Source organism: Citrus clementina, unplaced genomic scaffold (assembly GCF_000493195.1).
Source record: "Citrus clementina cultivar Clemenules unplaced genomic scaffold, Citrus_clementina_v1.0 scaffold_1, whole genome shotgun sequence".
Taxonomy (NCBI): domain Eukaryota; kingdom Viridiplantae; phylum Streptophyta; class Magnoliopsida; order Sapindales; family Rutaceae; genus Citrus; species Citrus x clementina.
The window spans coordinates 14,822,255-14,837,683 of NW_006263303.1; the positions used below are offsets into that span (position 1 = coordinate 14,822,255).

Below are 15,429 nucleotides of genomic sequence, written 5' to 3' on the forward strand. Positions count from 1 at the left end.
TTTGTTGACAATGGGAGTTTATCTTCTGGAATTTTACTGAGAATATGGGAGGAGTCTGCACTACAAGATTTGATGGCTTCTTAGCTTGTAAAATTTGAAACATTTGCTCTTAGTTGCTTGAATTTGTCTTTTGAATTAATTTGGTTGGGTATTAACTGTTGGGTGATGTGATTGTTGGATTTACTAGTGGATATTATTGTTGGATGATGTTATTAATATAAAGTGTTTTTGAACTTACTAGAATGTGTAATTTAATTTTTCATTTATATTGAATTTGTGGTTGAATTTCAAATACAAGAATGCACAAATTTAAATAAAATAATTCATAATTTCAATATACATTTAGATCATGTGACATAAAATATTAATCATAAATTATGTGACAAACAAAATAATTTATGACATAAAATTTCAATCATAAATTTTGATTGTAATTAATTTTCTCGCTAAGGTTTCAAATTTAAAAAAATTCAATTTTCCTACCAAAAAATTAATTAAAATATTCGTTTTAGCCATGATAGACATATGACAGCTAAATACTAGTATAAGTTAATGACATTTTTTTCTATTATAAAAGAGTGATTGGTACATAGATGACTGATAATTTCACTATCATCCACCCCCTTTTATGATAATTTTTTTCCCGTCATCTATTGCCAGTTTTCTTGTAGTGTACCCATCCTTTCAACATGTTCGCTGAAAACCTTTGGGTTTAATCTTTTTATTAAAGGATTCGCAATCATAAAGTTGGTGCTAATGTGCTCGATTGACACCCTTCGTTTCTGAACTTCTTCTTTGATGGCAAGATATTTCAATTCCATGCAACCATGGCTTGTATCCATGCAGTTAGCATAATCTGAATTTGAATACCCTATCACTTCGAGATAATCAGATCTCTTATAAGTAAGCATTATAATCCTTCATTCCTTGCTAGTATCTCAATACTTTCTTTACAGTTTTCTAGTGATCCAATCGAGGATTACTTTGATATCTGCTCAGCATTCTAATGGCAAAATTAATGTCTGGCCTGGTACATGTCTATGCATACATCAAGCTTCCAACAATAGATCCATAAAGAATCTTTTCCATCTGTTTGCATTCCAATTCGTTCTTTAGGCATTGCATAAGGCTGAGTTTATCTCCTTTCTAAATTGGAATGACACTTGCATAGCATTTTTTTTATTCTAAAACTTTATTAATACATGTTTTCTAGGACAACCTTAACAATCCTTGTGCTCTATCACAGAATATTTCAATTCCAATCACATAGAATGCCTCACCCATATTTTTCATTTCAAATTTCTTAAAGAGAAGCTCCTTAGTCTCATGAAGTAGACCAAAATCATTAGCAGCAAGCAAAATGTCACTAACATACAAAATTAGAAAAAATAATCTTACACCGATCAACGATGTTTTCCTTAAATCCAAAGGAATTGATGGTATCATTGAAATTAAGATACCATTGTCGGAAGGCTTGCTCAAGTTCGTATATTGATTTCATTAATTTACACATGAGGTGTTCTTTTCCTTCAGCTAAAAAGCCTTTAGGTTGGGCCATATAAACATCTTCATCTAAATTCCCATTTAGAAAGGTAGTTTTCACATTCATTTGGTGTAACTCTAAATCATAATGAGCCACCAATGCCATAATAATTCTAAAAGAGTTCTTCTTAGAGACCGGTGAAAAGGTTTCTCTGTAGTCAATGTCGTCTTTTTGAGTAAAACCTTTTGCAACAAGTCTGACCTTGTATCATTCCACGTTGCCATTTGAATTGCGCTTGGTCTTATAGACCTATTTACACCTAATTCATTTACAACCTTCAGGTAATTTAACAAGGTCCCAAACATCATTGTGATCCATTGATTTCAACTCTTCTTTCATGGCGTCCAACCATTTATCAGAATTAGCACTTTCCATGACTTGTAAAAATGAATATGGATCTTCATCAATTCCCAATTAGATTATGACTCTTATAAGTAAACCATATAATCATCAAAAATAGTAGATCTTCTTTGTCTTTGAGATCTTTTTAATGATATTTCTAGTGATTCAACTACCATAGGTTCATCATTGACGACTTCATTATAGGGTACTGGGTTATTTATTTGTTGTTCTTGAAATTCATTAGTGTGTTCAACAGCTATAAGAACAAGAACTTTAGAAGAAGTAACATGCAAGGGAACTTGCGCTCTAACTTCTTAGATTTTCACTTTTCATGATTCTGTATTCCCATTAATTTAACCATTTTCAATGAACTTAATATTTACAAATTCAACAGTTCTTGTACTATTGTTGGGATAATAAAATCTATACACTTTAAACTTTTCTAGATAACTAATGAAATATCCACTGATTATTCTTGAATCTAATTTCCTTCCATGTGGATTATAAATCTTTACTTCCGCCTGACAACCTCAAACATACAGGTGTCTTAAACTGCGTTTCCTTTTCGTCCATAGTTCAAAAGAAGTCTTTGAAACTACCTTGTTAGGAACTCTATTTAACAAATAAGCAGTAGTCTTTAACGCTTCCGTCCACAGGGATAAGGGTAAAGATGAGTATTTAACAGACTCCTAACCATATCCATTAAAGTACGATTACACCTTTCTGCTACACCTTTTTGTTCTAGTGTACCTAGTATTGTGTATTAAGCACATATGCCACGCTTTTTAAGGAACTTACACAAATATCAAGATCGGTAAAATACAACTCTTGAAGGTTTTCTTTCTTTACTAATCTCTCTATTCTTACTTTGGATATGTACCCAAACGCTTATGTCATAAGTAAGCTGAACTTTCATTTACTAAACCACATTTAATGCCAAAATTATAATGCAAGATCAACAAAGACTCAGCAAAAATTATCAAGCTTTAATTTGTATAGACCATCAGAAAGAATTCTAAAACCAATAATATTATTGTGTTTAAACAAATTGAAACATTCATTTCCAAATGTAAAAGAATATCTAACAGAATAAAGTTCGAACAAGGAAATTAGATTGCAAGAAATAGAAGGAACATAAAGAGTCTGAAAAACATCTAAATGATGTCCAGTATCTCAAATTAAACGGCGAGTCCCAATACCTTCAACTGGAGTCTTAACCTGGTTCCTCATGAAAATAAAGTTCTAATTTGGGTTTATGGTTTGGATTGTAAAACATTCATACATCGTGTTTAAAACATGAGTAGTGCAACCAAAATCAATCCACCACGTGTTATAAGGAACTTTAGCTAAGTTTGATTTAAAACATACTAAAGCACTAGACTTACCTTTCTTTTCGAACCAAACTTTACGTTTTAGGCAATCTTTAGCAAAGTGTCCATGTTTATTGCAAAAATGACACTTTTCATTCTTAATGTCTTTCTTGTAGATTTGAGTGGGTTGCACTTTCAGCTTTGATGTTTCTTTCTTGCCCTTGTGATAATTTTTTTTTCTTTCAGGCTTCTTTTCAATTCTTTTATAGCCCATAAGGTTAAGTGAGTGAGTTCCATGTTTCTTAAGTCTTGCCTCTTCCTGAATGAGTATGGTTTGTAGTTCATTCGTACATTATTTGTCCTTAATGGTGTTATAGTTTATTTGAAATAGACCATACTTAGGAGGCAGGGAGTTAATAACGAAATGCACAAGAAAACTCTCACTCACTTCCATCCCTATAGACCTCAATTTTATTGTTTTGTCTATCATCTCAGTCACATGTTAATGCATAGTACGTGTACCATCAAACTTACATGTAGTCAACGTACCAATTAATGCCTCTACATGGGACTTATCAGCTGATTCAGATTGAGAACACTCTTTCACAAATTTCATACATTCCTTAGCACTTTCAGTTTTTGGAGTTGTGGACTTGATGTTGTTGGCTATTATCATCTGCATAAACATTAAGCTTAGTTTGTTTGATCTCTCCCAAGTCTTATGGAGAGATCTCTCTTCAACGTTGTTTTCATCAGTAATAACAGCTGGCCTTTCAATTAACAGTGTTAAGTCAAGATCCATAACACCTGAGTGAAACTGGACTTGCTCATACCAATATGGGTAATTAAGGCCATTGAACACCTAAGTGAAACAAGACTTGCTCAGACCAATATGAGTAATTAAAGCCATTGAACGTAACAACAAACAAAACTTGCGAATAAAGAGTAACAGGCACATATGCTGTAAATATATATAAATGCTCACACATTAATGCTTTAAACTTAAACACATAATATAGATTCAGATAAAATTCACATGAACTTTAACCTCATATTGAAGTTCACCTTTAGGCAATACACTACAATAAACATAATTGATACTTAACTTGAATTTCACATAATTAGTAATCAAATACACATTAACTAGACACATCTGCTATCTTTGGATATACTAAACATATCAAATCAAGCATACTAATTATCCACAATAATGATCATAGATTATTAAATTAATTAATCAACCTTTGGGTGATTCCTAAATATTTTATAATATATGAATTTCAATATACCCATACAAAAAAATCATCATGTCATTAAATAATAAATATCATAATAATTATGAGTACTTGAAATTGAATTGAATTTGACATTAATGAAAACTTTTTAATTTGGCCACTTTGGTGACTAAAAAAATATGATAATATGAGTATCAAATTGAATATTTATAATAAAGTAATTTCCTTAATATAAATAAATAAAACGGCAAACATCAACTGAAATTTAAATACTAAAATTGGAACATTAAGAAATTTCAGAGATCATTAATTAATGAGTGGAAGCATTCAAAATTATGAGAACGAAACGTATAAGGCTTTATACACATAAAGTCAGCGGCTTTTATCATACTAAACCCAATCAATTATATCTATAATTTAATAAAATAGAATATCAGGGACTAAACTGAAATTTCACAAGCAACTACTCCCAAATTTCGACCTTAATACAGCATGCGACGTCGTTGCCAATTTTGTTGGACTTAAATGCAACAAAATTCAAACCTTTGGATTACAACATAAACCACAGAAACCTTAGGTATCCAATGAAAAAAATCCAAAAAGAAAACCTAATTTAACCTTTATGTGTTGCGTCGCCAACAGTTTTTTTTTTCTTTGCTGTTTTATAACAAAATAATATATACAAAATTCCTACGCCAATAATTTTCTTTCTACGTTGTCTAAATGTGGAATAATAATTCAGATTGGCATATATCTATAAGGACAATAAAAAATATGAGACAGTTATTATAGAGTGTCATGAATTCTCAAACCAGCTCTTTACAACTCCTATAAAGTAAATAAATCCTAATTTACATAAATTTCAATCTCTAAAATCATAGAATATTATGATTTTCACATAATCATAATTAAGAGAAGACATACTTTGATTCATAGTAATTTTTTTTTTATCAAATCTCACTGTAAAAAATTAAAAATTAATAAAATTAATTTATCTCTCTTGATTTTTTTAGAGTAGCTCACTTTTTTAATGAATAAAAAATTAACGTGATATCCCTTTATATATTTGGTGGAGACAAGACCAATTTTAATAAAATCCTAATTTTCACTTTCCAGCAAAATAAGCTACTAATTTTTCTCAATTAAGTAATAAGATTTTAACCCATAATTTATTTTATTATTTAAATCATAATTATGACTTACGTGGCACGTGGGCCACTAAAAAAAGGCCAACAGATTTTTGTTTACAGATCAGCGGTCAATTATTTATGCTTGTCTTCTTTTGGTTGTTTTGTGACGTGCTCATTGTGCTGTAATCATCTTCTGGAAATTGTCATATGAAAAGCACTGCTGGCGGCTCCTTTTGAGGTGAACATTGCCTCTTCGAAAAAAATAATAAGCTAAAGATAGCTTTTTCGAGGTAATTAGCGTTCCGTGAACTTTCCTTTTCCTATTCATTTTCAATGATTCATGATAGTTGTCAAGAAACAGAACTTATGCAAATACCATGCCAGATTTTTGTATCCAAAACATTGAGTTGTTCGATTCCAGTTTTATGAATGGAGAATCTGCTTTGCTTCTACATCTTCAGTTTCTGGATCTTCTTCTTGATCGTTAAGTTGTCATTAGCAGCTGATACAATAACTCCAGCAAGATCCATTCGTGATGGTGAGAAGTTAGTTTCATCGTCACAAACCTTTGAGCTAGGCTTCTTCTCTCCTGGAAACTCAAGGTACAGCAAGTACCTGGGAATATGGTACAAAAAGAGCCCCGAAACAATTGTGTGGGTTGCTAATAGAAATAGTCCAATCTTGGACCCAAGCGCTGTATTAACCGTTAGCAGCAATGGAAACCTTGTTCTTCTCAATGTAACAAAGGGCATTATCTGGTCTTCCAACATTTCTCGGAAAGTAGAAAATCCAGTAGCACAACTTCAAGATACTGGAAACCTTGTTCTTGTGGATGTTATCAGAAAGAATACTTCTGAAAGCTATCTGTGGCAGAGCTTTGACTACCCATCAGACACTTTATTGCCAGGCATGAAGGTGGGTTGGAATTTGAAGACTGGAGTGGAATGGTATTTAACATCGTGGAGAAGTGCTGATGATCCATCCCCTGGAAATTTTACTTCCAGACTTGACATTCATGTGTTACCTGAAATATGTATTTACAATGGATCTGTAAAATATTTCTGTACTGGACCATGGAGTGGAGTTGCCTTTGTGGCTGCACCATCATATACGAACTTTCTTTATAACCAAGAATTGGCGCATAATCAAGATGAAATTTATTTCAGTTATGAGTCCTACAACAGTCCAAGCATAATGATGTTAAAACTCAACCCATCAGGTACGGTCCAGCGTCTAATATGGAACGAGAGGAACGCTGCTTGGGATGTTGTGTACTCAGCTCCAAATGTATGCGGAGTTTATGGGAAGTGTGGTGCTAATAGTATTTGCATCCTCGACAAGGGTCCTAATTGTGAGTGTTTGAAGGGATTCAAACTCAAGTCACAAGACAACCAGACATGGCCTGGAAAATGTGAGAGAAGTCATTCATCATATTGCAAAAGTGGAGATCAGTTTATAAAGCTTGATGGTATTAAAGCGCCTGACTTGCTGCAGGTTTCTGTGAATGACAATATGAATCTGAAGCAATGTGAGGCTGAGTGCTTGAAGAACTGTACATGTAGAGCTTATGCTTATTCGAACTTAACAGAAGGAAGTGGCTGTTTAATGTGGTTTGGAGACCTGATTGATATCAGTAAGACACTTGGAAACTTCACCGGACAGTCTGTCTACATACGAGTACCGGCTTTGGGACCAGGTACAATTATTATTGCAATCTTGAAGTTGATAGCACAAAATTTTCACTTCTTTGTTACAGTCAGACTTTGTTCTAAATCCATTATTCTTCTTGTTGAATCAAAATGCATTTAAGGGTACCCATTTCAGGAATTGAATTGAAGACTCGAATTTTAGTATTCTTACTGTTCAGTATGTGTTTCTCACGTTCTTTAGTTGAGGATGGGGCACACTTGACAAACTACCCTCCTAGGGGTCTAGTGCCTGGCTTAACATGGGATATAATTTATGTATAGTCATCAAAATTAAGTCATATTTATCTGAGTTGAGGTCTTATGCTGGCCTACTTCTGCTAAATAATTTTGCATTGCTTGAAAACTACACTAGCTATACACTGTAATTGATTAGAATAATATCAAACCTGAAGTTCTGAGTGTTGGTCTGTAAGCTCACAAGTCGAGATCCAAAGAAATTATAATACTGGAAGCATTACACGATTGTACCTTTTGCCACATAAATTGAACTTTATGGCTTAAAATAGTGGGCTCTCCTCAAATGCTACGCCTTATGCTGTGGAACCAGATTGCGTTTTCATAATGATATTTGGCTCTCTCCTATGTTTTTGGAAAAAGTTAGCTACTATGGAGAAATTTGTTATGTTTTATTAATATCTTAAACAATAAAATTCTAAGTTAATATATACATGTAGAAAACAACAAGAAAGGAAACTAAATAAAATCCCTACAAATTAGAGACTAAATCAAATCCTACAAATTAGGGATTGACAACTATCAAGATCTTCTATCTAAGACATCAATATTTACAGTGAAACATAGCTAGGTGTTTTTTCACACTCCCCCTCAAGCTGGTGAATGGATATTGTCCATCCCCAGCTTGCCTATTATACTTTGAAACACCTTGTTACTTAAACCTTTGGTTAACACATTTGCTAACTGGCCACCAATAGATACAAATGGAGTGCAAATTAGGCCATTGTCCAGCTTTTCCTTTATAAAGTGCCGGTCAACTTCAATGTGCTTAGTGCGATCATGTTGAACTGGATTGTGTGCTATACTAATGGCTGATTTGTTGTCACAATAAAGTCTCATAGGTGCTTCCCATTGAATTTTCAAGTCTTGTAGTACAATTTTCAGCCACAGTAGCTCACAAATCCCCATTGCCATGGCTCTAAACTCAGCTTCTGCACTTGATCTGGCAACTATGTTTTGCTTCTTACTTTTCCAAGTCACAAGGTTGCCACCAAGAAAGGTACAATAACCTGATGTTGACCTCATATCAATAATAGATCCTGCATAGTCTACATCAGTATAGGCTTCAAGTGTCAGTCCTCATTTCTTGAACAAAATTCCCTTCCCTGGTGTTCCTTTCAAATATTGCAAGATCCTGTATACAGCTTGAAGGTGAACTTCTTTGGGATTATGCATAAATTGACTCACAACATTAACTGCATAAGCTATGTCAGGTCTAGTGTGAGAAAGATAAATCAGTTTTCCTACAAGCCTCTAATATGCTCCTTTATCCACTGCTGCATTTTCATGAGCTTCACTAAGTTTATGATTCTGTTCTATAGGGCTGTCAGCTAGCTTGCACCCTATTTTTCCCGTTTCCTTCAACAAATCTAGTATGTATTTTCGTTGTGATATGAAGATTCCATGCTTTGAGTGGGCAACTTTAATACCGAGAAAATACTTTAATCTACCGAGCTCCTTTATCTCAAATTCCTTAATTAAGCATCTTCTTAAAGCTTCCCTTCCTTCCAAGTCATTTCCTGTTACCACAATGTCATCTACATACACTAATAATGTTGTTACTCCCCCTGAAGCTGAATGTTTGACAAAGAAAGTATGGTCAGCTTGACTCTGTTTATATCTCATGGCTGTCATGACCTTAGCAAATTGTCCAAACCAAGCTCTAAGGGATTGTTTCAGGCCATACAAGGCCTTTTTAAGTTTGCATACTTTGTTTCCTTCTAAATTCAAACCAAAACTAGAGGAATTTCCATGTAAATCTCTTCATCCAGATCACCATGTAAAAAGGCGTTCTTGATATCAAATTGCTGCATACACCACCCAAGATTAGCAACTAGAGATAATAATACTCTCACAGTGTTCATTTTGGCAACTGGAGCAAATGTTTCCAAATAATCAATCCCATAAGTTTGAGTATACCCTTTGGCTACCAACCTAGCCTTATACCTTTCTAGGGACCTATCTGCCTTATATTTAACAGTGAACACCCATTTGCAACCTACTGGACTCTTCCCCTTTGGTAACTCTACTAAATCCCACGTCTTATTTTTTTTCAAGGGCTTCCATTTCTATTTCATGGCATTTTTCCACTCCATATGACTTAATGCCTCGGATATTGTCTTGGGAATGGTTATGGTGTTTAGATGTGTGAGAAAGGTTCTGTGGGTGTGTGACAATTTATCATAAGACATAAAGTGAGATAACGGATATAAAGGATGTTGGGTACATTTTCGGGTGCCTTTTCTAATAGCAATAGGAAGATCATTGTCATTATCTTTATTAGAACTAGAAATCTTTTCTTGAGAAGGTGCAGTGTGATTAATTACCTCATTACCAGGGGCCGGTTCCAATTCTTGGACATGCATAGGTTGAACAATGGGTGTTTTTCTTCTTGAATAAGTCAATATTGGGCGATTAGAACTTTGAACCTGTTTATCCTGTCCAAAAAACTTAGAGTCGAGAGTACAAGGGTTTTCAGCTTCTATAGAAACAGAATTAGGATTTGGGGAACCTTGAGAATCAATAGGGGTAAGAGCTAGAGGGTTTGTAAATGAAGGGGGAGGATGAGCATTAAGTTCCAGCAACAAAAATAAGTCTTTGTCCTTATCTTCCACAAGTGATGTCTCCCCCTGAAGATAAGGTTGAGCGAAATAGCTTTCTTTTTCAACAAATCTAACATCAGTAGACACAAAGAACTTTTTTATTGGAGGATGAAAACATTTGTATCCTTTTTGAGTTGAGGAATAACCAACAAATACACATTTAAGTGCTCGTGGATCCAATTTTCCCCTATTATGGGAGTGAATATGAACAAAAGATACACAACCAAAAATTTTAGGAACAAGATGATTAGCAATGTGAAAGTCTAGAAAATATTTTGAAAAAATTTGCACAGGACTTTTGAACCCAAGAACCCGAGAAGGCAACCTATTTATAAGATGGGCTGCGATTAGAACAGCTTCTCCCCAATAGTTTTTAGGAACATTTCTTTGAAACAAACAAGCTCTGGTGATGGCTAAAACGTGACCATTTTTCCTTTCTGCAACCCCATTTTGTTGGGGAGTGCTAATACATGATGACTCATGAATTATACCCTCCTTTTGGAAATATTGTGATAGGTTTTGGTTGAAATAGTCCTTAGCATTATCTGATCTAAACCTCGTTATTCCAACTCCAAATTGATTTTTGACCATGTTGTGAAAAATAGGAAAAATGAAACTCACTTCAGACTTATGTTTTAAAAGAAATATCCATGACATACGGGTGCAATCTTCAATAAATGAAACAAACCAGCGAGCTCCTGAAACATTATGAACTGTGGAAGGACCCCAAATATCACTATGAATGAGTGCAAAAGGAATAGATGTTCTTTTATTACTAACAGGAAAAAAAGCATGTTTATGTTTTGCAAGTTCACAAATATCACAGTGAAGGTTTTCTACATCAATTCCTTTAAATAATAATGGAAACATTACTTTAAGAATGCTAAACGAAGGATGTCCAAGATGAAAGTGTTGAAGCTAGATTTTGTCTTTATTAGAAATAGAAGACTCAGAAAAATATGACAGGGGTAAATAGTTTCCAGTTCTAGTTTGCCCACTTGATTCTTCAAGATAGTAAAGCCCATTTTTCTCTCTAGCATGTCCAATCATCTTCCCCGTACCCTGGTCCTGAAATATGCAGTATGAAGGATAAAAAATAACATTACAATTCAAATCTTTTGTGATTGTATGAATAGACAAAAGGTTAGTAGACAAATTTGGTACATGGAGGACATTTTTAAGTGTGAGGGCTTGATTTATTAAAACATTTCCTTGACCAGCAACTGTTGATAAGGAACCATCAGCTGTGGAAATCTTCCTATTGCTTGGACAAGGGTCATAGGTGATGAATTTGTGTGAGGAATGGGTCATATGGTCGGTGGCACTTGAGTCTATGACCCAAGAGTTGGGAAAGGTCGTACATGAGACATTTAGTGCATATAGAGAGGAAAACTTACTTTTGAATGCCAAAGAACAAGTACATGTCTCTGGTAGCTTCTCCAATGCTCCCAACAGACTCTTCAGCTTTTCAATTTCTTCTCTATTGAGCTTGTCAGGTTCATGAGATTTAACTTCATCACCAGACTGTGTAGAGGTCATATGGGCTTGCCCTTGTCCCTTCGGCTGTCCATTCTGCACAGTTGAATTTTTATTGGACATTGGTGGCTTTCCATGTAGTTTCCATCATCGTTCTCGAGTGTGTCGAGGCTTCTTGCAGTAGGTACACCATAAAAAATCCTTATTTGTCACCTTGGATGCATTAGTTTGTTCAGTTTCACCAAGAGGTTGCTGACTTGGGCTAGAGTACTTAATTATAGCATTTCTTGCGACCATGGCTGAACTCTCCACTGATTGGGATTCAACCATGACTTCTCTTCTACTTTCTTTGCTCCGAATTGCAGCAATGGTCTCATCCAGTGATGGTAAATCTTCCTTCCCCAATACTTGCACTCGAACAAGATCAAACACCCCATTTTGTCCAGCTAAGAATTCGTAAATCCTCTCTTTTTCAACAAACCTTTTCATTAAGGCAGCATCAGTACTACACTTCATTTGAAAACATTGATAATAATCCATCTCTTGCCACAAAATTTTCAACAAATTAGCATATTCAGTAACAGAACGACCTCCTTGTTTAGTTGCAGTGATCTTGGTTTTAATCTCATAAATTTGAGCAGCATCACCCACCTTGGAATAGGTTTTCTCAACAGCTTCCCATATTTCCTTGGATGTGGGAAGAAACATACATGTGTCACTAATCTCCGGGACCATTGAATTCCACAACAACCAGGACATAACCATAGCGTCTGCTTCATCCCAGGCATCAAATCTGGGATCCCCTGGTTTGGGTCCGATACCAAGTAGGTGGCTAATTTTACCCCTTCCTTTCAAAAAGGTTCGAACAAACTGAGACCACTTTAAATAATTTTTCCCATTCAATCTATGGGCTGCCGGAATGTTCTGCAAATCTTCTGTTGATGGAGTATTTATGCTGTCACTATTCCGGTTGTCACTCAATTGAGTAGGGTTGAGTTCATCAACAATCTCAGACATGGTTGGAATTTGAAAATAATCTCAAAAAACAAAGAAAAAGATGTTAGAAAAAGAATTCAGCAATGAAGGTTGAAAAAAAAAAATCCCAAAGGAGCCTAACAAGGCTCTGATACCATGTGGAGAAATTTGTTATGTTTTATTGATATTTCAAACAATACAATTCGAGGTTAATATATACATGTAGAAAACAACAAGAAAGGAAACTAAAAAAAATCCCTACGAATTAGAGACTAAATCAAATCCTACAAATTAGGGATTGACAACTATCAAGATCTTCTAAGGCATCAATATTTACAGTGAAACATAGCTAGGTGTTTTTCCACAGCTACATATATTACTTTCTTTTGATTAACTTACTTTCGGTAACATATATGTTTTTCAATCTAGGAAAGAAGAAGCTACTATGGATAACTATAATAGCTGTTCTTATGGCTGTACTTCTTCCTGCTTTTTATATATTTTATCGATGGAGGAGAAAACTCAGAGAAAGGTGACCGTCTTTCTGCTTTCTAATATCACTCTCATATGTTTTGTCTACCAACGAGTGTATTAGCGCATATGAGAAAAACTTATGCTCACTTTTCTTAAAGCCGTTTTGCAGAAAGAAGGAAAGTTGAAATAAGCCAGGATATTTTATTACTTGACACAAATATGAGCATTGCGACTCGAGAAACAGGTAACAGTAAGGAATCATGTTTGCCATTTTTCAGCTTGGCCAGCATAACTGCAGCTACAGATAACTTCTCTGGGGAAAATAAGCTAGGAGAGGGCGGCTTTGGACCTGTTTACAAGGTAGCAATCTAATCACTTTAACTGCAATAAACAGAGTATAGAGTGTTGTGTTGAAATACAAAATTGGAAGCAGGGAAAACTAAATAATGGAGAGGAAGTTGCAGTTAAAAGGCTTTCAAGTCAGTCAGGACAAGGCCTGGAAGAGTTTAAAAACGAGATGATGCTTATAGCAAACTTCAACACAGAAACCTTGTCAGACTCTTTGGTTGCTGTATTGAACACGGCGAAAAGATTTTGATATATGAGTACATGCCTAACAAAAGCTTGGATTGTTTCCTTTTTGGTATGTGATTTTTGTCATTCATTCAAAAAAACGATTTGTTCTAACCTGTAGCATTTATGATTACAGATACACCTCATATAATTGTTTGACGTTGTAACAGATCCCACCAAGACAGGTCTTTTAGGGTGGGAAATGCGTGTTAGAATCCTTGAAGGTGTTGCTCAAGGGCTTTTATATCTTCACCACTATTCTAGATTAAGAGTTATTCATAGAGATCTCAAGGCAAGTAATATTCTCTTAGATAGCAACATGAACCCAAAAATATCAGATTTTGGCATAGCAAGATTGTTTGGTGGTGATGAGTTGCAGTCAAATACGAAACGGATAGTTGGAACTTAGTAAGTTTATTTAATTTGCTGTGATCATTTAAATCCTTGTCCAAATATCATTTGCTTGCCTGTGTTCATAAATCCTTTCAAGACAGCAAAAATATGTAATGAAACAATAAATTTCAGTGGTTATATGTCTCCCGAATATGCTTTGCGAGGCCTCTTCTCTATCAAATCTGATGTTTTTAGCTTTGGGGTGTTGGTGTTGGAAACACTGAGTAGCAAGAAGAATGCCCACTTCTATAATACTGATTCACTCACCCTTCTTGGCCACGTAAGTAACAAGATTTCTCACAATATTTTTCATCTTTTTTTGGGTTTTTTGCATTTATTAAGATGAACCTAGTAATGATCCTAAACAAACTAAGCTTTAATTATTGAACTGGAAAAAGTAAAGGGTTTCCAACATCAGTAGAATCAATATATATGAGAGAGCTGGCTCATTCACTTAGCATTTGAATGTTCTGTGCTTTTTCAGGCATGGAATCTGTGGAATGATGGTAGGGCTTGGGAATTGATGGATTCCATATTGCAAAATGATGCATCATATCCGATGCTGAATAGATACATTAATGTGGCACTGCTCTGTGTTCAAGAGAATGCAGCAGACAGACCAACCATGCTGGAAGTTATCTCAATGCTTACAAATGAGAATGTTATTTTACCTTCCCCACTACAGCCTGCTTTTTCGCATGTGAGAATTGCTGAAAATTCATCTCTACCAGCAAATTGTGAGGTTGAAGCTTGTACAGTGAATTGCTTAACTCTTTCAGCGATGGATGCTCGATAGTTATATATATATGTATGTATGAGCCCCATTTTCTGTGTTTTAGTTAGAAATGAAGCAAATGTTTGCTATTTTGCTTAGAATCTCAGTGTTTCTTTTGTTGAGAAACTGTGTTGGATTTTCTTTCCTTATGGACAACATATGAATGTGAAGATTAAGTAGTGTGACTTATAGTGCGAATTAAGCATTGCATAGTGAGCTTCCTTTCCTCTCAGGCTCTCAGCTGAAGTGGCAAGGATGAACATTGAGCTTGGCTTTGAAGTACCTGAAGGCAGTGAAAACAAATGGCTGGGTCAAGCTAGACATCAACAATTTGGTTTTGCCTTATTGGAATGCAGCAAATTTCAAATCAACAATTAGTCCATTTCAGTATGCTTTGTTCTCTACGATAGACAAGATTTTGAGCCAACTTGCTGGCACTTTGTTTATCACACAATATTACAAGAATGTGTTAAATCTGGGTTGCACATTGCTTCTGAGATGCTAGCTAGATCTGCTGAACTCAGTATTGTGAGCTTCCTTCACAAGTTTAAATTCTCTGGAACAACTAATAAGTTGAGGACCTTTGTGGCAAAAATCATAGGACTTATTCTAATTGTTGCAGTATGTTGGGTTAATTTAAACTTTAGACTAAATTTT

At 34.8% G+C, this 15,429-nt stretch overlaps 1 pseudogene; it reads left to right on the forward strand.

Moving 5' to 3' along the window:
• Positions 1–5,751: 5,751 nt before the first annotated feature.
• On the forward strand, positions 5,752–15,398 carry LOC18053677 (annotated as a pseudogene).
• The last annotated feature ends 31 nt before the right edge of the window (positions 15,399–15,429 follow it).